We start from the raw sequence: 20,655 nt of genomic DNA, 5'->3' as shown, positions 1-20,655 counted from the left end.
AGCTGTGCAGGTGTAGTGCCAGAAACTGCTGCATGTAGGAATTTGCAACCTGTAGCAGTTACTGATACCTGAAGTTGTTCTTATTTGCTGACTTGTCCTAAGTGGCTAAAACTTGACAGTGGTTTCTCTAGCAAAGGCCAGTCCCTGGCCCCTTGGTCCAGACATCCTCCTTCATATCAGGCTAGGGTGACCAGATGTCAAAGATGAAATATCGGGATGTGGGGGGCGGAGCAAAAAAAAAGCCAGAGGGCCCCCCCGTCACCAAGCAGCAGTGGCACAGCCCCATCTCCAACCAACTCTCGGCTCCAACCCCCGCTACACCCCCAGCTTCCCCATCCCCTCGCTCCTGGGCCCAGCCTGGGCTCCAAGCTCTGCAGCCGAGCCATGATCCGGGCCCCTCCTGCAGCTCCCGGGCAAGGGGTGAACCAGGCAGCTCCCGGCAGGAGCGTGTCCGCCCCACGTGTGTCTCCACCACCCGCCCACCTGGGCCCTGCCTGCTCCGTGCTGCCTCCAGCCCCACTGCGCTGCCCGCAGGCTGCAGGGCTGGAGCAGCTTCCGTGCTGCGCTCCTGGCCATGGCCATGGCCCGTGTGCAAACCTGGGAGGGAGGAAGAATGCCACGTGCTTGGGGAAGAGGCAGGGCCAGAGCGAGGATTTGGGGAGGGATCCAATGGGGCAGTGAGGGGGTGGGGCTGGGGGCAGGGCCAGGGCCGGGATTTAGGGAGGGATCCAATGGGGGAATGAGGGGGCAGAGTTGCGGAGGGGTAAGTATCCCTCCAGACTATGCCTGTGTGCTGGAGAAGAGGACAAAGTTATTTGTTTGTCCAGGGTCCCGACCAAACATCAGTCGGGACACGGAACAAACAAGCAAATATCAGGACAGTCCCGATAAAATCGGGACGTCTGGTCACCCTACATCAGCTTCAAGTTGAGAATCATTTCCCATTCCCGCACTGTGGGAGGGGAGACTTTTAAACGCGCTCTCTGTGCGACTGCACATGGCTAAGCAAAGAGAACAAACCCCAAATCCCCCCCGTGCTTTGGGAGCCAGGTTTGTGGTGGGAATTCTGTAGCTCAGATGACTTCACACCTGGTCATTGTGATTCTTTACCAGTTTCTCTGGCATTGGGGGATTTGTTTCACTGATGGCTGAGTGGTTAAGGTGTGGGAGTGGAAATGCAATAGGTTTCCCCTGCGCAGGTTTGAATCCTGCTCACAGTGAGGTCTGTGTTTTAGCCAGTCTCTAACCTGGGCAACACCTCTGTACAACCCCCTGAGACACTCACAATTCTCTCCCCACCCCAAGTAAATCCTGTTCTGCTCCTTTCATAGAGATCCCTGGGGCACCACCTCACACTGTGTCCCTGAGGGGTCAGGCAAATTCTCAGCACCTGAAGCCTCTGCCACTCACCTGGTGCCCCATAGATCAGCCAAAGTCCTGGTTCTGCTCCTCTCTCTAGAATGTGAAAGGAGCCAAGTCAGCGACTCCATGGGAGCTATGGGGCTGCAGAACCAACAGAGAAAAAATAGGTGCTCAGCGCCCACTGGCAGCCAGCTTCCCCCTCGCCTTCTAGAGGCCTTGCTGACAAGCTCCTCCTCTTCCCCTTCAGCACCTCCCACTTGCCAGTGATCAGCTGTTCAGTGGGGTGCAGGAGGTGCTGGGTGGGGAGGAGGAGGAACAGGGATAGGAAGAGGTGGGGGTGGGAGAGACATGGGGCAGGAAGGTGCAGGATGGGAAGAGATGGGACGGGCAGGGATGGGGGCAGGGCCTGAGGACGAAAGGGGGGAATTTGTCCCAGACCCCAAACCCCTCTAGGGCTGGCTCTGAAGGGAAACGCTGACTATCACACTGACAATACAACTGACCAGCATTGCGGGGGAGACTGAGGGAGATCCACACTCATCAGGTCTCTTCTCTCCCGCACGGTGAGCCAGACACTGCTCTCTCCTGGCTCTCACTCTAGCAGCTGGACGTCAAGGAGCCATTTCCCCACAGGAAGTGCATTGAGTGCCCCTGTGGTGCTGGGGGAGCTGGCGCTGCTGCTGCCTGTGGGGCTGGCAAAGGCACTGATGTCTGCACAGACTCTCAGCTGCCAGGTCGGAGGGGGCACTTGGGACCTTACCAGACTGGCTCAGTGAAGACGGGGGGTTGACAGACCAATACAGATGATCTCCAGAGCATGGAGCAGCGTCCGCCCATGCAGCCAGGCAATGAGCATTTCCCACAGCCTGGAGCCGAGGGGGAGGCAGCAGCTGCTGTTCCAGCTCCTGGGGGACAGGTCCTGCCAGCCAACAGACACTTCTTACTCACCACAGCTAAGGGCACCGGGTTCCTCCAGTGGGGGTGTGAAGCAGCCATTCGTTTTCCTGTCCTTTCTGTGTGCAACTGCTGACAAAAACATCCCAGACAGAGAAGCAACAGGCCAAAATGTGGTTGTTCAGCTGCCAAAGTAGCTCAGTTGGGAGAGCATTAAACTGAAGATTTGAAGGTCCTTGGTTCAATCCTGGGCTTTGGCAGGCCTTGTTTGTGCAGGAATGGCTTGTTTTCTGGGAGCATAGCAAAGTCTGCACCCAAGGTGAGTTCCTGAGCTTGGGTTCTGCAGTAGGAAAACATAGAAGGGGCTGTTGGCCCACCTGACCTTTAATGATGAGAGCTGTCTTTCCCAACATGGTGGGAAGAAAGTGAGGCACGGCAGCCCTCAGGAATGGTACCAGAGGGCTGCTGGGCAGGGATTGGGGATGAAAACTCCTCTGTGCAGCTGAGCAATGGCAGTACCAGGGAAGGGGCATCTGTAAAAGTGACCCAACACACCTCTCCTCCTCTGGGCACCTAGAGGGAAGGCTTAAAAGCCACAGAGCAACTGAGGTCAGGGCTAGAGGAGGGCAGGACCATGCCTATGTGTGGCCTTCAGAGAGGCGCAAAAACACCCAGCCAGGATGCTCCCTGCCATGCCAAACACCTACTGAAGGTCACCAGCATGTGGGGCAGCTGCTGATGTTCTGTGGATAACATCACAAGATGGTAGGAAAGCAGGGCCAGCCCCCATGGTGGGGCCTCTGACTGGTTCCACTCACAGTGCTCACTTTTGCTGTGGGGCAGGAGATTTTACCCCAAGAGACTTTTCCCCAGCTAGCGAGAAGCAGAGAAACACCCAGGCTCTGAAGACGCTATATAGCAAGTACCCTCCAGCACAGGGACAGGCGCACATGCCAGCCCGGGCAGCCACCCACTTTCTTTGGCAAGTCAGGAATGGCAAAGGCTAGACTGGAAGCACTTGGGGCTCATGCCCCAGCCTTTGTGACACCCAACCCCCAACTCCTTCCCAGGGCTCTAGCTGAAGCCAGAGCATTGGCCTAAGCAGCCAAGAAGAGGTTCCAGCCCTGCAGGGAGCAGGACTTTCAGCACAATGGTAAAACTGCAGAAACACAACCACCCAGGGAATCCAATCCTCAATCTTCTGATCCACACTCAGATGCCTTATCCATTAGGCCACGTGAGGGGTTCCTGGGATTTTTTTTTGCCTCTCTTTTGCCTAGCTGCTCTCTCTTGTGGTGAATGGTGAAGATGGTCTCAACAAGCACAGGTAGCTCAGTTGGTAGAGCATCAGGCTCTTAACCTGAAGGTTCAAACCCCTCTCTGGGTGCTCAGCTTTTAAGTTGCCTTGTTGTCAGGAGCCAAATGACTCCTGGTGCTGTCCACCAGCCACATGCAGATTCCCAGAATCCATGGCCGTTTCCTGGAAAGGTTCCTTTCCTCAGGAATCAGGAGAGAGGCCACATCCACAGGAACAGGCCTAGAACAAGCAGTCTCTGGCTGGCAGGAAGAGCTGTGAGGCCAGGTGCTGAGAAAGCTCAGAGGGAGACCAGCAGAGCTGAGGGGAAGAGAGACAGAAGCAATGAGTACAGAGGGCAAGTGTACAGGGGGTTCTGGTCTGGCTATTGTGGGGAACTTCCCTGGTTTATACATGACCCTGCTGTAACTTGGCAGAGAAAGGATCTGAGTCCCCCCCCGCCCTTACCAGAGGCCTGCCTGACCCCAAGGACGCTCTTTCTACTCTCATGTGTGGCAGAGTTCTCGTAACCCCAACAAGGCTGGGCCCAGGAATCCTGCTGAAAAACCAATACTAGTCTGGTTGGGGAATTTGGTTTGAATGTATTTCTCTTCTGATTTCTGAATCAGTTCAGCTCAGTCTTTGTCCTCCAGGTGTGTTTCCAGCTGTTGAGTTATGGGGGAGAGAGGCCAAGTCATGCTGTCTCTACCCTTCTTTCATAGTTTCTTCCAGCTTGTTAGGAAGCTCCTTTGCTAGGATGTGAATCAAGCAGTGTCCATCCTCACAAGGCAGACTTGTACAAACCATATGATCATTATATGAGAGTGGTGAATATGGCGTTTCCAGGGTGCTGCTTTGAGCACAGCGTGCCACACCTGGGCTTCCATTGCAATGGGAACGTACCCTTAGAGTCCATCTCTCCTGGGATAAAGATGGCAGCAGGGCTGGCCTGGGTCATCTGACTTGGGCTCATGGACGTAAAGCTGAGAGGCTAAAAACTGTGGTGCAGATATTTGTGTTCACACTGAAGCCTGGGTTCAAAAACCCTCACCCCTCGTGGGGCCTCAGAGGTTGGACTCAAGCCCATATGTCTGCACTGTAATTTTATAGAGGTTGGGAGGGAGTTTAGCAAGTGGAAATAGTAAAACCGCATTGAGGGGACTGGACCACTGACTTATCAGCTCTTAACACCCAAACTTTCAGTAACTCTATTATCAGTGCCTGTGAGTGTAATTTAAACCATAGGTCCATCTAGTTCTGAATCTTGTCTTCTGACAGTAGCCAATGCCAGGTGCCCCAAAAACCACTCCCCAAGGCACCACTGAGAGTTGAATCCAGGATCTCCTGTTTACAAAACAGGTACTTTAACCACCTAAGCCATGGTACCTGCTGTTACTTAAAGCATCATGTCTGCCCACACCTGACTGTCTGCCAATCCCCACTGGGCCCTGACAAACATTGCTTGTGTTTGGTTTCTGTAAAGCAGAGGAGCAGGTGAAGTTTTGCTCCCAAGGTGTGTGTGTGATTCTTTGGCCAGGTCTACACTACAAAATTAGGTTGGTGTAATTACGTTACTTAGGCTGGCAATGCAGTATATCAACCTAATCCCAGTGTAGATAGTGGCTCAGCTGTCAGAACATTCTGGAACTATGAAATGGGAGGGGCCCAGCCTCTAGCAGGAATGCAGGGCAGGTGAGTTCACGGCGGGCAGTATGGGATACTGGTGGAGGCCAGTTATGGTGATATAATGAACAGTAGCATTTACACTGACAGTTTGTCACTTTAAGTTTGCTGCACAAAGCTCTAGGCCTCTCGTCGAGGTGGTTTTATTTTGTCACCAAAACAGGGCAGTTTTGTCGCCAGACGTGGTATTGCAGTGTGTGCACCAGCCAAAAGCTGCTCACCGAGGGAGCGTTGTGTGTTTTTCACACACCTGAGCAATATAATGATGCTGAAATAACTTTGTAGTGCAGACCTGGCCAAAGATTCACACACACACCCACACACACACAGAGCGCTTGCACACACACAGAGACAGAGCGCTTGCAAGGAAAAGCTCACCTGCTTCTCTGCTTTGCAGAATCCAAACACAAGCAAAGCTTTTCAGGCCCCAGTGAGGATGGCAGGGAGTCAGGTGTGGGCAGACACTGTACTTTGCCCATAGGTAGGCACCATGGCTTAGCTGGTTAAAGCCCCTGTCTTGTAAACAGGAGATCCTGGGTTCAACTCCCCGTGCTGCCTTGTTGATTAACTTTTGGGGCACCTGGTAGTGGCTACTGTCAATGGACAAAACACAGAGCTAGATGGGTCTTTGGTCCAGCCCAGTATGGCAGTTTAAATTATACTCACAGGCACTGATAACAGAATTACTGAAAGTTTGGGAGTTAAGAGCTGATAGGTCAGTAGTCCAGCCTCTCACAGATGACCCCCCTGCCTCTGGCACAGGGGCAGGTCTGGACTCTCACACCAATTGCTCATTGTAGCTGCCAGAATCTGTGAGCTGCCCATTTAGTTTGCACTGAGGGTTGAGCCCTGCTTCATGCAACATGTGTGAGAATGAAAATCCTAAACCACCCTTTGAAATAACGAAAGCAGCAGGACGTGTTATTGTCCCTGCCCCAAAGCAGACAGACCAATGGAGAAATGCCATTGAGTCCAGGGTATTACTCCACTGCCATTTTACCTTTTTTGCTTGCTAAACTCCCTCCCAACCTTGAGGGCTCCCAGAGCCCAATATTGAGCTTGAGCTGAGATGTCTACAGTGCAAATTTACCACCCCACGGCCAAAGCCTCGGGAGCCTGAGCTGGCATGGGGCAGCCCTGGGTGTTTCATTGCAGTGTGGACATAGCCTAGCATTGTGTCTACACTGCCATTAACACACCCAAGTCACTATTCTCAAACCCTGAGTCAGTTGATTCAGGCTTGTGGGGCTTGTGCTGCAGGGTTATAAAATTACCGTGTAGACACTTGAGCTTCAGCCCAGCCTCCGAGACCTCCCCCGAGGGGTGAGGGTTTCCAAGCCTGGGCTCCAGTCTGATCCCCAGGAGCCCAAATCAGATCATCCAGGCCAGTGGGATTTTATCACAGTATAGATGCCCTCTTAGGATATGTCTACATTGCAATGTAAGCCCAGGGTTAGCAGAAGTCATGTCAGCAGCCCCAACACATAGACATAAACCACGAGGGAAAGACCCATCCCCAAATAAGCTGGGCAGTGTCCTTCTCCCTACAATTTGTAAGTCCAGCAACTAAAAGTCCTTTAACAGGAGCCCCCCCGGCACTCCACTCACAGCTGTTGTCCTTAGTCAGTGCAAGCCCAGAGGTGCCTCTGTAGAGGTCACCTGCCATCCTGGGTGGAAAAGGGGGAAAATAAGAAGGCACCATACTCACTGTGTTGTCTTGGAACTCACTCATCCCTCCACTGCCACCCTGTCCTAAAGTTATTTTAACACCTAAATCTTAGTACTGGGACCCCAGCCCACTTGGCCCAGGAACCCTTGTCCCCTGCCTAGCAAGTGCTATTGAATTGAGGGTGAGTCCCTTAATCGGGGTCTGCCAAATACATTTGTGCTGCCCTTGATTCACACAACAAGTTAACAACCCTTTATTTTTCCTGTCCCAATAACAAGGAGACTGGGAATCCAACACCAGCCAAAAGTGATCATTTTGGCAAGCAACCCAACATATTTCCAACATACTGTAAAATCCACATGCAGACTCATACACGAAACCTTGCAAGAAAATCTTCCTGAGGGAGTCTGAAGCACCTGCTGCTGGAGGGAAGGAGGGAGCTGTGCATTGGGATTGAGGGGCACGGGGAACAGGAGGGGCCTGTGCGTTGGGATTGAGGGGCACTGGGAATAGGAGGGGCCTGTGCGTTGGGATTGAGGGGCACTGGCAATAGGAGAGGGCTGTGGGTTGGGATTGAGGAGCAGTATAAAAAGGAGGGGGCTGTGGGTTGGGACAGAGGAGAAGGGTGAAGAGGAGTAGGCTCTGGTTGGGAGTGAGGAGCAATGTGCATAGGAGGGCCAGTGGATTGGGACTGAGGGGCACTGGGAGTAGAGGGGACATGGATTTTGGCTGAAGAGCATCTTTATTGTGTCCAGTTCTGGGCACCGCATTTCAAGAAAGATGTGGAGAAATTGGAGAGGGTCCAGAGAAGAGCAACGAGAATGATTAAAGGTCTTGAGAACATGACCTATTAAGGAAGGCTGAAGGAATTGGGTTTATTTAGTTTGGAAAAGAGAAGACTGAGAGGGGACCTGATATCAGTTTTCAGGTATCTAAAAGGGTGTCATCAGGAGGAGGGAGAAAACTTGTTCACCTTAGCCTCCAATGATAGAACAAGAAGCAATGGGCTTAAACTGCAGCAAGGGAGATTTAGGTTGGACATTAGGAAAAAGTTCCTAACTGTCAGGGTAGTTAAACACTGGAATAGATTGCCTAGGGAAGTTGTGGAATCTCCATCGCTGGTGATATTTAAGAGTAGGTTAGATAAATGTCTATTAGGGATGGTCTAGACAGTATTTGGTCCTGCCATGAGGGCAGGGGACTGGACTCGATGACCTCTCGAGGTCCCTTCCAGTCCTAGAGTCTATGAGTCTATGAGTTTATTTGGGGATCCAGCAGGATAGAGGAAGACAGCAGGTGATTCTAATTCCTTAGGGATATTCTGTTTTGTTTTCTGTGTGTGCGTGTGCATGTAGGGGAGGAACATGCTATATGCCCAGAGGCCTTTATTCTCCAGGCTGCAAGGACAGAGAGGATGTCAGGAAGTTGCCCCTTCAAACCCACACACACAAAGGCCCTTCTTAGGAAAGGTACAGTCTTGAAGAGAAAAAGTGACACCAAAGAGGATATCAGAAGAACAATTTTTAAAGATATAATGAGTAGCTTACTACCTGACCAGGGACTTGAACCCTGGACCCTCAGAGTAAAAGTCTGATGCTCTACCAACTGAGCTAGTCAAGCTCACAGCCAAAGCACTACAAGTTATGCAGAGGAGAAACTAGTCAAGAAAAAGGGAAACGGATACAATATGGGAAACCTGCTGCTCTGTCTCTCTTCCCAGTCCTGGCCTGGCCTGGTATTAGTGCTGCTTAAAAAGACAGGGAAATATTGGCATCTACCAGCCTTTCATAGCTGTACAAGACTCAGGCACAGTACAGAGGTGCCCATCTGCAAGTGCCGAATGGTTGGATTGGCTAATGCAGCCTGTAGACGTCCAGGGCACACTGGGATATACAGCCAAGTGTCCATCACCATCATTATTTCAAAGGGATAATGATAATGATGGGAAGGTTCACAATTGACTCAGTAGTTGCATACAAAGGTGCATGTTTGGCAGTTACACTGGGAATTTCTGGCTCCTTCTCAGGCTCAGGTTGGCCACCCCGGTCTAGATGTAGAAGTTACAACATTTAAACTTGAAAGAGGGGCCAATTTCCCCATCATTTCACACCTTCACATCCAAACATAATGACTTTCTGAATGAACCCACCTTATTCAGCCAGATCTTGGGTGTAGGAGTCACTGGGTAAAATTCTCTGCACTCTCTTATGACTCAGGTCAGAGCAGAGGTACCTAGTGATCTAGTCGGGCTGTAAAATCTATATATCAACCCCAAATATAGTGTGAAATTAATCCTCAGAAACAGCTGACTCCCCACCCAGACCCAGCAAAGGGCTCTCCAAGGAAGGGGGCTGTTGAGGAAGGAAAGAAGAAAGATGTCCTTCTCTCCCTGGAGGAACTGGGCTCTGCGCTTTAGACAGAAAGGAGGGGAAGGAAATGGCCACACGATGGCAGCAGAACCTAAGAAATGAAACACAACAGGATTCTGTGCACATTGATTCTGCACAGTGGACGAACCTGACTCCCGTATCATGAAAAGCCAAAAAGCCATTTCTTTGTATGACAGGGAGAAAAGAGTTCCAATCATTCCTGCCCATTTACTTTTGAATTATTTTACATTATAAAGAAAATTGTAACAAAATTAGTCTGAACTTGAGCTGCCTGTTATTAAAAGCCTGTTCCCCAATTCAATTCCAACTGCCCTGCAAGAAACACCCCCAGGTCCCTGCTCACCCCAGGAAGAGGAAAAAGAGAAACCCCCACTGAGCACTGCCCTTGGCTCCAGGCTGCTGCCCCAGGGTGCAGGTGGGGACTGATTGTTTGCTGCTGAGGAGGGAGACAGCAGAGGCCTCTGGTGCTCTGCTCCTAGCATCTGCCCAGCCCAGGCTGTCCTCTGACTCAGCTGCTGCTCCCGGCCTGCTCTAGAGTCAAACATGCAGGGCCCCCAGGGGAACAGAGGTTGGGACAGGGCAGCAGCCTGGGTTGGACTGGGAAAAGATGCTGGGAGTTCTCGTTCCCTGAGAACTGGCTGGCTCCCTTCTCAACAGCAAACAAAGCAATTCCACATCCCCTCCCCAGAAAAATCAGCCTGAAGCCAAGGGCAGCAGGGGACAATTCCCTCTAGTTCCCACCAAGGCAGGAGAGAACCCAGGGCCTTTCTAGCAGAACTTATGGAACTGACGTGGGGAAACCAGCCTTTAATAACAGGGAGCTCAAGTTGAAACTAAGATTTTTAATGATTTCCACAACATTAAATAACCCTTCAATCGTAGTGTCATCATCCATAAAATTGCTTCAGCCTTACAGGTTCCCAAGTACAAAACTGAACATCTCTTCAAATCCAAGGCAGTGAAGATCAGTCAATCTTCAGAGTCATCTCACATAAAAGAATCATGTTGTGGTACAAACTGGTCCCATCATGTGGCCATGGCCTTTTCCTCCTCTCTGTTAAAAGTTTAGTATTTTGCACAGAAACTGTCTTCCCTCAGGAGAGACCTGGGAACCAGGGCTGCCAGCTAGACAAACACCTTTAAGAGAAGGCGTAATCTGTCAAAAAATGATCTCCGTCCTTCAGTTCAGTGACACCCTGAAATGTTACTTATCAGGGCAGAGCCGGAGGATTAAAAGCAGCTACACCAAGCCCCTGTGTAGCTAGCAAGAATGAACACAAACACTCCCTTGTATCTGAAGAGATGTTTAGTTTTACCCTTGGTAAACTACAAGGCTAAAGGGAAAGGTGATGGTGGTGTCAGATATAAAGAGTGAAACATGAAACAATCATCATAGTTATGCCCATAACAACTGTAAATATTTCTAAATTCTTCTTATCATCAGTGTATTATTTTCTCTGTCATCTAGACATTGACTAGACCTTGACCAAGAAATTTGGATCTTGACAAAATAATCAACTCCCCTTCGTTAAGGTAATGGACTTGACACCCACTCGGGTGTCTCCACGCAGGTTCAAGTACTAACAACAGTGGCACCTTACAGCCATAGCTTTTAATCAGGGCAATACATTGATACAAATTCCTGTTAAATCATTTCCCAGCCAGAGTCCATCGCCCACATTCCTTAAGGCATTGGGCCACCATGTGGACGTTTCATTTCCCTCCTCAATTTCACACAGAGGCACAATTTCCTTTGCACAGATCCAATAACAGTAAAACTTCCCTGTGTCTCTTGTCTGAGCCAGGGCATTCGATTCCAGTGAACCCTTCTCTTCTGCAATGGCGATGGTCAGACAGAGGGGACGTGGTCACCTGCATCCCTACCAGGGAGATATTGGCTTGGCTCTTTCTTTCTGTTGCTGTTGTTAGTTCATGAAACATCAGGGATGGAATGCAAGGCTGAGCTCACACACCAATCCCCTGAAACATTTCAGTGCCCCAGAGAAATCCTGCCCCCGGCTATTGGAATGATATGGTAGAAATTCGAATAGGAAAGGGACTGTCTGAATTGTCAGTGTGGGGAATGAACAACAATCTATAGCAATGTCGTTAGCCACAAACACACTAATCATGCTCCAGCTGGAAGGGAAATGGGCAGGAACTCTTGCTGTTCACCATGGACACACTTACACTAATGCACAGCCGTGAGTGTGCTGGGGGAGTTGGTCTGAGCCATTTGAAGTGACAATTCTGTGAGAACAGAAACATCATGTAGAGAAACAGTTGTACCTTAAGTAGTTGTGGCCAAGTGGTTAAGGTGATGGACTAAAAATCCATTGGGGTCTCCCTACACAGGTTTGAATCCTCCCAGCTATGGAAGCAGTAGTGTGTTGTCATTGCTGCTGTCTTAGTGCTGAGCATCCATGGAGCCAGATCTGGTCTCACCCTCAGGCTGGCTATGCTTAAAATACTGTTGTAACCCTGTGGAGTAGACAGTTTCTACAGTGAGGGGAGGGGTTTTCCATCCCTGTAATAGCTGCATTAGCAAAACAATCTTTCCTTTTGTTTAGCACTATCTAAACATGGCTTAGGTCAGCTTAATTATACTGGCTGTGGGGGGTTTCAATCCCTGAAAGACATACTTGTTACAGGGTTTATCCCATCACCCTCCCATTCCCTGGACCTTCTCACGTGACCAGAGAGCAGCAATTCATGAAGCTCAAAGGTGCAAACAATTCAATGTTTATTGGGGTAAACTTCCCGCAAACAATGATTCCAGTTTCCTTCCTCAGTATCCCCCTTCCCAGCTCTGACACCACAAAGGCTTGTCTGTGTCCCTGTTCCCCTTCCCTGTTCCTATTCCACCCCTTAGCAAAACATAATTCCAATTCCCCTACCCCAATTCCCATTTGCATTCCCCCCCTTACTTCCTGATTGACTGCAGACTATATAGTAAAACTTGAGTTCTGCTTAGCTCTATCTTAACCAATCATCTTACCGACCAATCCTAACATATTGTAACATGATTATCTAACCAATTATACCCCACCACCTTAATTGGTTTACACAAAACAAATTAATTATACAGCAGACAGAAACAGTTACAGAACCAGACAGAGATTATACAGACAAGCAATAGGAAAGTGGGGACTACAGTGACAGAACAACAAAGAAATGAGGATTTCACACCCCAGCTGTTGGCAAGTGAATTGTTCCCAGACAGGATGCTATCATAGTAGAGGTTGTGGGTGCTGGTTGCTTAACTGTGTGGCGCACAGGGCAGGATTTTGAGGTTCACCATTACTCTCTCAGAATGCCAGCACCCATCTTTTGTTCACTTAAAAAGCGAACAGGGAGATTCCAACACCGCAGAACTCATGGAGCTCCAGGAAATGTGTAACTTTAGGTCCGAGTGAGTCTGTCTAAAAATCAGCTGTGCTGTAGAAGGTCTCTAGGAGTTGAAAGAGATGTGCCATCTCGACCTCCCTAAAGAGTTCATCAACTATTAATGAAAACTAGGGTTGATAAGTCACATTCTTTGTAGTATCAGGATGGTGGACTGGTCTAAAGTGCTGGTTATGAGACTCATTTTTTCTAATTCCTTGGGTGTTCTGGTCTCTGCGTGGAAACGTGGTTTCAAATCCCACTCCTGACATGACCATTTAATTCTATCTGCAGAAAATGGCCTCACTTTAATCTCCTTTGCAACAATAGAACACTATTTGCTTAGCTTTTCTCTTCCAGTAGTTGTGAGAGAAGCTCCAAACCAGGGGGAAACAGTGCCTGTTCTCTCGACCCATCAATTTTTGTCTTCCTTCATTCCAAGCCATTTCCTCAGATATATCCATATTTCCCACACTTTTATGAAACTTTAGAGTCATCATTTAATTGCCACACAACTGTACTTATGAAGTAAAGTGAAACACAATATTTTTTGGATATTCTTGCAGAAGAGTTTTGTTTTCTGACCTGGAATTGAACAGGGGCTACCTGAGGGGGACAATGCTACTCCCTTTTCTTTGCTCATCCAAAAAACATAAGTTTGCGGTGCCCTTTGTTTCCTTGTTCTTCAAACACCTGTCAGGGATGGCCTAGGGAGACTTGGTCCTGACTCTCAGGGTCCCTCCCTGCCCTAACTTTCTATATGATTCTGTTGTGTGGGTTTGTGCTGTGTCATTCCACGCTGAGCTGTTTTGCACAGTGTCACTTTGCACTCTGATGCATTGTTTCGTGTTGTATGGTTTTTGCACTGGCTTGTGTTGCACTGGTTTGAGCTGAGCTCTTTTGCAGTGCGTCATTTTGCCCCATGGGGTGTTCATTTTCATGGTGCTGAATTGTCGGGCTTTGCACTCCTACGTGTTGTCACTTTGTGCTGCGGAATGGGGCCCGCTGCTGTGGCTGCCGCTGCTGTAAGGGCAGCCACTGTTGCGGATGAAGCCATCCTGCAAGCACCTCCCACTTAGCCACCCACTGAAAATCCTGTAGGGCGTAAGGTGGTAATAGAAGAACACTTTGGGGGGGTGGACTTCCTAACCTCCTAATCAGCAGGTAAGTATGCCCAGTGGTCTGTGATGGGATGTTAGATGGGTTGGGATCTGAGTTACTATAGAGAATTCTTTCCTGGGTGCTGGCTGGTGAGTATTGCCCACTTACTCAGGGTTTAGCTGATCGCCATATTTGGGGTCAGGAAGGAATTTTCCTCCAGGGCAGATTGGCAAAGGCCCTGGAGGTTTTTCGTCTTCCTCTGCAGCATAGGGCATGGGTCACTTGTTGGAGGATTCTCTGCAGCTTGAGGTCTTCAAACCACAATTTGAGGACTTCAGTAACTCAGACACAGGTAAGGGGTTTGTTATAGAAGTGGATGGGTGAGATTCTGTGGCCTGCATTGTGCAGGAGGTCAGACTAGATTATCATAACGGACCCTTCTGACCTTAAAGTCTATGAGTCTATGAGTCTGCTCCTCCCCCTTCTGCCACCATCAGCCATGCCATACCCGGTGCTGCATCTGGTGGGTTCAAAAAAAAATACGGCCATATCGGAAGAGTCAGTTTGGGTTCTTTGCGGTTGCCCCATTATTCCCCTTGGGTCTGACCTGCCCTCCAGCTCAGCCACCACTGAAAATTGAAACACAAAAAAGTAGAGCTGTACAAGGCTTCAAAGCCCACCAGGCCCAACTCTCTTCTAATATGGCTGAAAAGCCGCACTTCTCCTGACTAGGTATGGATGTCCTATTGCCCCACAAGAGGTGGAAGGCCATCGTGTTTGGTCTCAGCAGCACCCGTGGAGCAGGGGGAAACACATGGCTGAGGAAATTCCCCACAGAAGGGTCTTGAGCATGACAACCTTGTAGGTAATGACATGATCCACTTACGCCACCGGCCAAACTATTCCTCACAGGCCAGCAACCATTTCTCCCAGTTCGCATTTCCCACCACGTCCCCAACCGAATGCTAGAAGGCCCAGCCATCAACCTGCCCACTCTTGCAGCCCTCCTCTTCCGCCCTTACTGATAGGGGGAAATATTGAGCCTCCCTCCCTTAGGCCCTTCAGCATTCCTAGGGACACCAACACCGCCCAAGTGACTTTGGGCCAGTAGGTCAACCAACAGGGCTGCCTCCTAGGCCAGGCTGCAGCCGAGCTTCAGGACTCAGAGGAAATGCAGCTCGTATCCCTACCTACAGGACTCCAGGCACGGCCAGGCTTCTGGATCAAACGTCCCCTCTTGTGCTCAAGTCACAATAGCTACTGGGGAAAAGATAGGCTTTCATGGCCTTTCAGAAAGCAAGATATAGTCTTGGAAGACCCAGCAGGGTTTGTGGCACAGGAATTATCCTCAGATCCCACCAAGACTTCAACTCAGATTGCAGGATTCAAAGTCCTGAGTGCTGGCCCTTACATCATGGGACCAATAGGGAACCCCCAGACCTCTGCTGAGGATGACCCCCTGCAGGCAGCCCTGCATTTACTCACCAAGTTGTCATGCAGCAGTTTGCTGCAGCTCCCAGAGGCCTTTCTTTATCCAGGCTGAGAGGCCAGTGGGCATGTGAAGAAGTTGCCCCTTCAGTCCTAGGCAGTACATGGCCCTTCCTAGGAAAAGCCAAGTCCTGGGGAAGAAAGGAGATATTAAGTAATGTCCTGGAGATACACCTTCTTTCATGTTGAGGGGAATGGTTCCTTTTTCATCTAGCTAGGGACTTGAACCCTGGACCCTCAGATTAAAAGTCTTACGTGCAACCAACTGAGCTAACCAGGCTCATATGTGAGATGAACACATTTAGTACACAAGAGAATCTAGTCATGAAAATGAAGGCAGGAAACAATACAGAAAACCTGCTACTCTCGTTCTCTTAGCAGTCCTAGTCCCGGCCGGTTCCTCCATCCGGTGCCCTGAGGTCTTATTCTTTTTTTAGTTAAATATCAAATCCAGGAGAAAACACAGTTATACAAAGCAAAAAGAAATCACAAACAGAAATGTCATTGGAAATACAAAAATAAAAAAGGGAAAAGCAACCCCCATCACTTTATCATGTCGGGGCCATTCTTGTATCAAGAGCATCCACTAAGGTCCCTGTGTGCTTACGAGAAACCTGGAGCAACTCATACCACAGCCTGAACATGAAACTCAACTGCTCCCAGGTGCTGCAGTAAAACTCTTTGCCTGCTGTGACATTGCACTCCATAGGATTTTATGAAAATATGCTAATGAGTGTGAATATAATGTAACTGGAATATGCTCCATGCAAAAGGTCTCTTGTAAGGTATCATTACAAAGCTTATAATCTACTGTGTGTGTTCATCCTATTTGTATGAACCGATCATTCCTGTATCTTAAACTAGAAATATGAACTATAACTCTGAGGTACTTTTGTAATGATGCAAAGTGTGGGCCATTAAAAGTGGTTTGGACTCTTGATGGCTCCCATTAACCAGGAAAATAGACTGCAGATGGCTCTGTCCTGCACCATCTGTGAGTCGGGCCAGGAAGAATGAAGGCTTGGGGTCTCACAGGACATGTGAGCATGTCACCTGGTACAGGAATCCATCTTAAACCTGGGGCTCTTCCCCAGGAGACAGACAAAAGATTCCTGCCTTGTACTAAAGCTGTATAAGGGAGTGAAACAGAAGAAAGGTGGCTGCAGTCATGAGAAATCCTCTAGCTACCACCTGAACTGGAACAAGGACTATACCTGGTGAAAAGATTGGGCCCAGACAAGAAATAAGTCTAGTCTGTGAAAGAAGCTTATTGGAAGATCTCTGAGGGTGAGATTTGATCTGTATTGAGTTTCATACTGTATTAGGCTCGGACTTGCATGTTTTTGTTTTATTTTGCTCTATGGAGAATACAAGCTCCATAAAGAAGGAAAAGTTAATGCCTTAGAAAAATCTGTGTGCGTGTTAGATGGGTGGGAGGGTGTCTAGAAACCACTCTCCTCTAGTTTCTTTACTCTGATTTCCTGTAGAAAATCTGAAGCAGAGAACAAACCCATTGCCTTCTCTGAGGCTTGAATGCAGGACTTTCAGATTATGAGACTGATGTGCTACCAGTTGTGCTAAGAAGGCTTGGAAAAGTCCCTTCCAACCCTAAAAATCTATGATTCCAAAAGCTTTAGGCTCAGTGCATATAGGACCCTGCTACAGCAGTGACTGGGGCACGGAAGGAGCCAGGGATGTGCTGGAAGAAGGGAGCTCTCGTGACCAGAGACTTTTCCTGGCAGCTTTCACAGCAGCAAAGAAATTAATTCATGCTGCCAGTGGACAATCTACTGGAACTAATGGCAGCACAGGGGGGATGTTTCCAAGCTGTGCACCTACTGCCACATTTTAGAACTTACTCTCCTTTTCCTAGTAGGGCACTTTCCATGGGAATTAAGCAAAGCAAGTTGGGGAAACTACACAAGGAATAGAAACCAGGGTTCTAGATAAGGGTTGAATTCATAACCCTAGCAGTATTCCCCTTTGCACTAACCTGTTCCAACAGTGCAGGTGCTTCTTAGACAAAGTTGGGAAGCAGACAGTTATCGGTCTTTGTGGGTCACACCTTTGCCTAGCAATTGTAAGGCTGATGCATCAAACCTAACTCAAGATGCGGCTTTTCAGCCATGAGACTCCAATACATTTTAACAGGAAGAAAATCTCCTCTATTCTGATTTAGCCCCATTTGACTCTTTCTGCCCGTCTTCTCCCCCCAGCCTCCAGTCTCTTTCCTTCCCGATTGGGGCCATGCAGACAGGAGCTCCAGTCAGTCTCTGTCACAAAGTCTGTATCCCATAAAGGAACGGAGGGGTCTCTCTAAAACACTGATATCGGGGAGGGGAGGGGTGTCTGTGATTAGGGGGAGAAAGGATGGAGAATTAACAGTGGGGCCCAGAGAGATTCCCCCAGATTGGGGAGATCCCCTGTTGCCCCCCATCAGCCAGCTGTGGGAAGAACAACTTGGGATTGCTTGGGGAAGCCACCTTTAAAAACACAAGTGAAACATGCTAGTTACATTTTAATAAGACAAAAGCCTCCTCAAACCCAGGGTCACAATCACTGGAATGATTTTGTCCTGATATTTTACTGGCTGCAGACACAAAGTGAGTCAAATTACAGTTTCCGTTTGGAGTCAGTGCACACACAAGGATCTGGAGGCTTTTAATTCTTAGGTTCTGCTGCCATTTCATTTCTGTCCTGTTCCAAGATTTATTGTTGTGCAAAGCAACGTTAGGCCCTTGAGAGTGTCCCCCGTGGTCCCGCCTGCTGCCCCCTGGGCAATTTAAAAGAGCCCGGGGACTCCTGCCACCACCAGCAGCAACACAAGGGAACTAAGGTGGCATCCTGCCCGCCCTTGCTCCATGTGGCACACCACTCCCAGAAACGGCTGATACGTCCCTGCGGCCCCTGGGGTGGGTGGGTCTCCACGTGCTGCCCCCACCCCATGTGCCAACTCTGCCAACTGTGGCAATGGGAGCTGCAAGGGTGGAGTCTGCGGACAGCCATGCTCAGAGATGCCCCCGGCCCTCCTGCTTAGTGGCTGCTGCCAGAGGAGGGTGCAGGTTGCTTCTGGGAGATGTCCGAGGTAAATGCTGCACCCCTCACCCACTCCTGCACCCCCAACCCCAAGCCAGACCCCACACCTGCACCCAAACTCCCTCCAAGAGCCTGCCCCCTGCACACCCTCCTGCAGCACAACCCCCTGACTGACACCAGACCTTGCACCCAAACTCTTTCCCAGACTCCAACCCCTCTCTCTCCCACACCCAAACTCCTCCCTCCCAGAGCCTTAGGCAGGTGTGTGGGGTGGGTGGGGCAGGACTTGGTCCCATTCTGGGCACCACCAAAAATTATACAAACCTGCCGCCCCTGTCCAGCCCAAACTTCTGCTAATGCACCTCAGCCCACACCCGTGCAGGGTTTGAAGCTTCCATTGCTTAAATTCCAGGACACTGAGGGATTTCAGCTCCATTTTGCCCACAGGGAACCTTCACCCCACTCCCAACCAGGTTCTTGTCCATGGGATCACTGTAGGAGGCTGGGTCCCTCAGTGTCTGTTTTCTCTCTACGAGAGGCCAGAGTGCAATAACTGGGGCATCTGAGCACCCAGGGCCTTCTGTGGGGCTGCCATTCCCCTTCCCCTTCTGTGGTCTCATCTGTCATTGACTCCAGCCTTTTTTCTATCCATCGTCAGCACCATCCCAAGCAAGCTGCACTCACCTCAAAAAGACATAAAGTCCTGTGGCACCTTATAGACTAACAGACGTATTGGACCATAAGCTTTCATGGGTGAATACCCGCTTCATCGGATGCATGTGGCGGAAATTTGCAGGGGCAGGTATAAATATGCAGGTAAGAATCTTTCTAGAGATAAGGAGGTTAGTTCAATCAGGGAGGATGAGGCCCTCTTCTAGCAGTTGAGGTGTGAATGCCAAGGGAGGAGAAATTGCTTTTGTAGTTGGCTAGCTAGGCACAGAATTCCCACTCCATTCATCTGATGAAGTGGGGATTCACCCCTCAAAGCTTATGCTCCTGTACGTCTGTTAGTCTATAAGGTGCCACAGGACTCTCGCTTTTTACAAATCCTGGCTAACGCAGCTACCCCTGTGATACTCAAAAAGACAGTGTCCCCTGGAGGGTGTAAATCACTGACCTATCTCCTCTCTGAGCACTGACTGCCCCTCTGTTTCCTTAGCTCTCAGTCTGTGCAGATGGGACCTTTTCCTTCAGTGCTGGAGGATTCGCCCTTCTCATCTACCCTTGTCTCAAGCAGCACAGCGGGTGGGAATCTTAAATGTACCAAGGTGACTTCGTAGCTGAACTCCCCCCAGACCTTCCATGCAATTGGCACTTGTCCCTCACTGTGCAGGACTGAAACTGGTGCAGGGAGACTGGTGGGCCACATCCCCTCTGGGCATGAGCAAAGAGCAGGGTGAAAAAATGAACCTGGAGATTGCACCCAGGGCCCCATACATGCAAAGTATGCACTCTACCACTGAGCTATATCCCCAGATGGGTGGTATTTGCTATGGGTTACACTCAGAGCCCTCCTGTTCTCACTGTATCCAGTGACCTATAAGCTTCACAAGAAGCCCATTCCCCTCTCTGAGGGCCAGGCCTGCTCTCCTGGAGGTTACTTGTTCATAGGGATCACTTTGCAGCAGGGCATGATTCTATGTGTGGGGCAGAGAGAGTTTGTGCCCTGGACTCAGGGGGCAGAGATACACTCAGCCCTCTCCCCTGCATTGGGTGGGGGAGGGGGTGCTGCAATCCCCTGCTGTAAGGTCATTGTGGGGGATGCTGTGAGCAGCTCAACACCTCACCCTGGTGGCAGAAGTGGGGTGGGGAGTTTTAGGTGTTTCCACCTGCCTGTGAAGTCCAGCTTTCCCCAGAACATTCACTGTGGTGCAATTGGGTCACTGTTTCCGTGGCTGAACAGGAAAGAATCACTCCTAGTTTCCCTTCTAGCTGCAGCAGGATTAGCCTGTGTCAATGGTTAATGAGGTGGATCTGGTTGTAGATTGTTATTCATTCCCCACCTTGACAATTCACACAGTCCCTTTCCTACTCAAATCCCCAGCACCTCAGTGATCCTGATAGCAGGGGTTGGGTCCTGAGACTCTGAGCGTCCTTCTTACCCTCCACCTGGAGTGAACTCAGCTTTTCCCCCATCCCAGACAATCCATGAAATAACAACAGGAGCATAAAGAAAGAGGGGAGGGAACATCTCACTGCCAGGGCTGGATGTGCCCAGGGCCCCAACTCATCCATTGTTTCCATGGAATTTGGCCCCTTGCTTTGCACAAGGGACAGAGAAAGATCTTGCTGTTCCTGTGGCTGTGCAAGGAAAATTGTGCTTCTGTATGAAAGAGAGGAGGGAAGTGGCCCCA

General features: G+C 49.7%; 3 non-coding genes across 3 annotated transcripts; 2 read left to right on the top strand and 1 right to left on the bottom strand.

Moving 5' to 3' along the window:
* Positions 1-2,443: 2,443 nt before the first annotated feature.
* Positions 2,444-2,516, top strand: TRNAF-GAA. Its single transcript has one exon. It is a non-coding gene; the product is annotated as a tRNA-Phe (tRNA).
* Positions 2,517-5,717: 3,201 nt separating this feature from the next.
* TRNAT-UGU lies at positions 5,718-5,791 on the top strand. The gene has a single exon. It is a non-coding gene; the product is annotated as a tRNA-Thr (tRNA).
* Positions 5,792-8,449: 2,658 nt separating this feature from the next.
* Positions 8,450-8,522, bottom strand: TRNAK-UUU. Its single transcript has one exon. It is a non-coding gene; the product is annotated as a tRNA-Lys (tRNA).
* Between the last annotated feature and the right edge of the window lie 12,133 nt (positions 8,523-20,655).

This window comes from Gopherus evgoodei, chromosome 9 (genome assembly GCF_007399415.2).
Source record: "Gopherus evgoodei ecotype Sinaloan lineage chromosome 9, rGopEvg1_v1.p, whole genome shotgun sequence".
In the NCBI taxonomy this organism is placed as follows: Eukaryota; Metazoa; Chordata; order Testudines; family Testudinidae; genus Gopherus; species Gopherus evgoodei.
The sequence above is the reverse complement of the archived record's forward strand: the minus strand, read 5'-3'. Positions and strand labels throughout refer to the sequence as shown.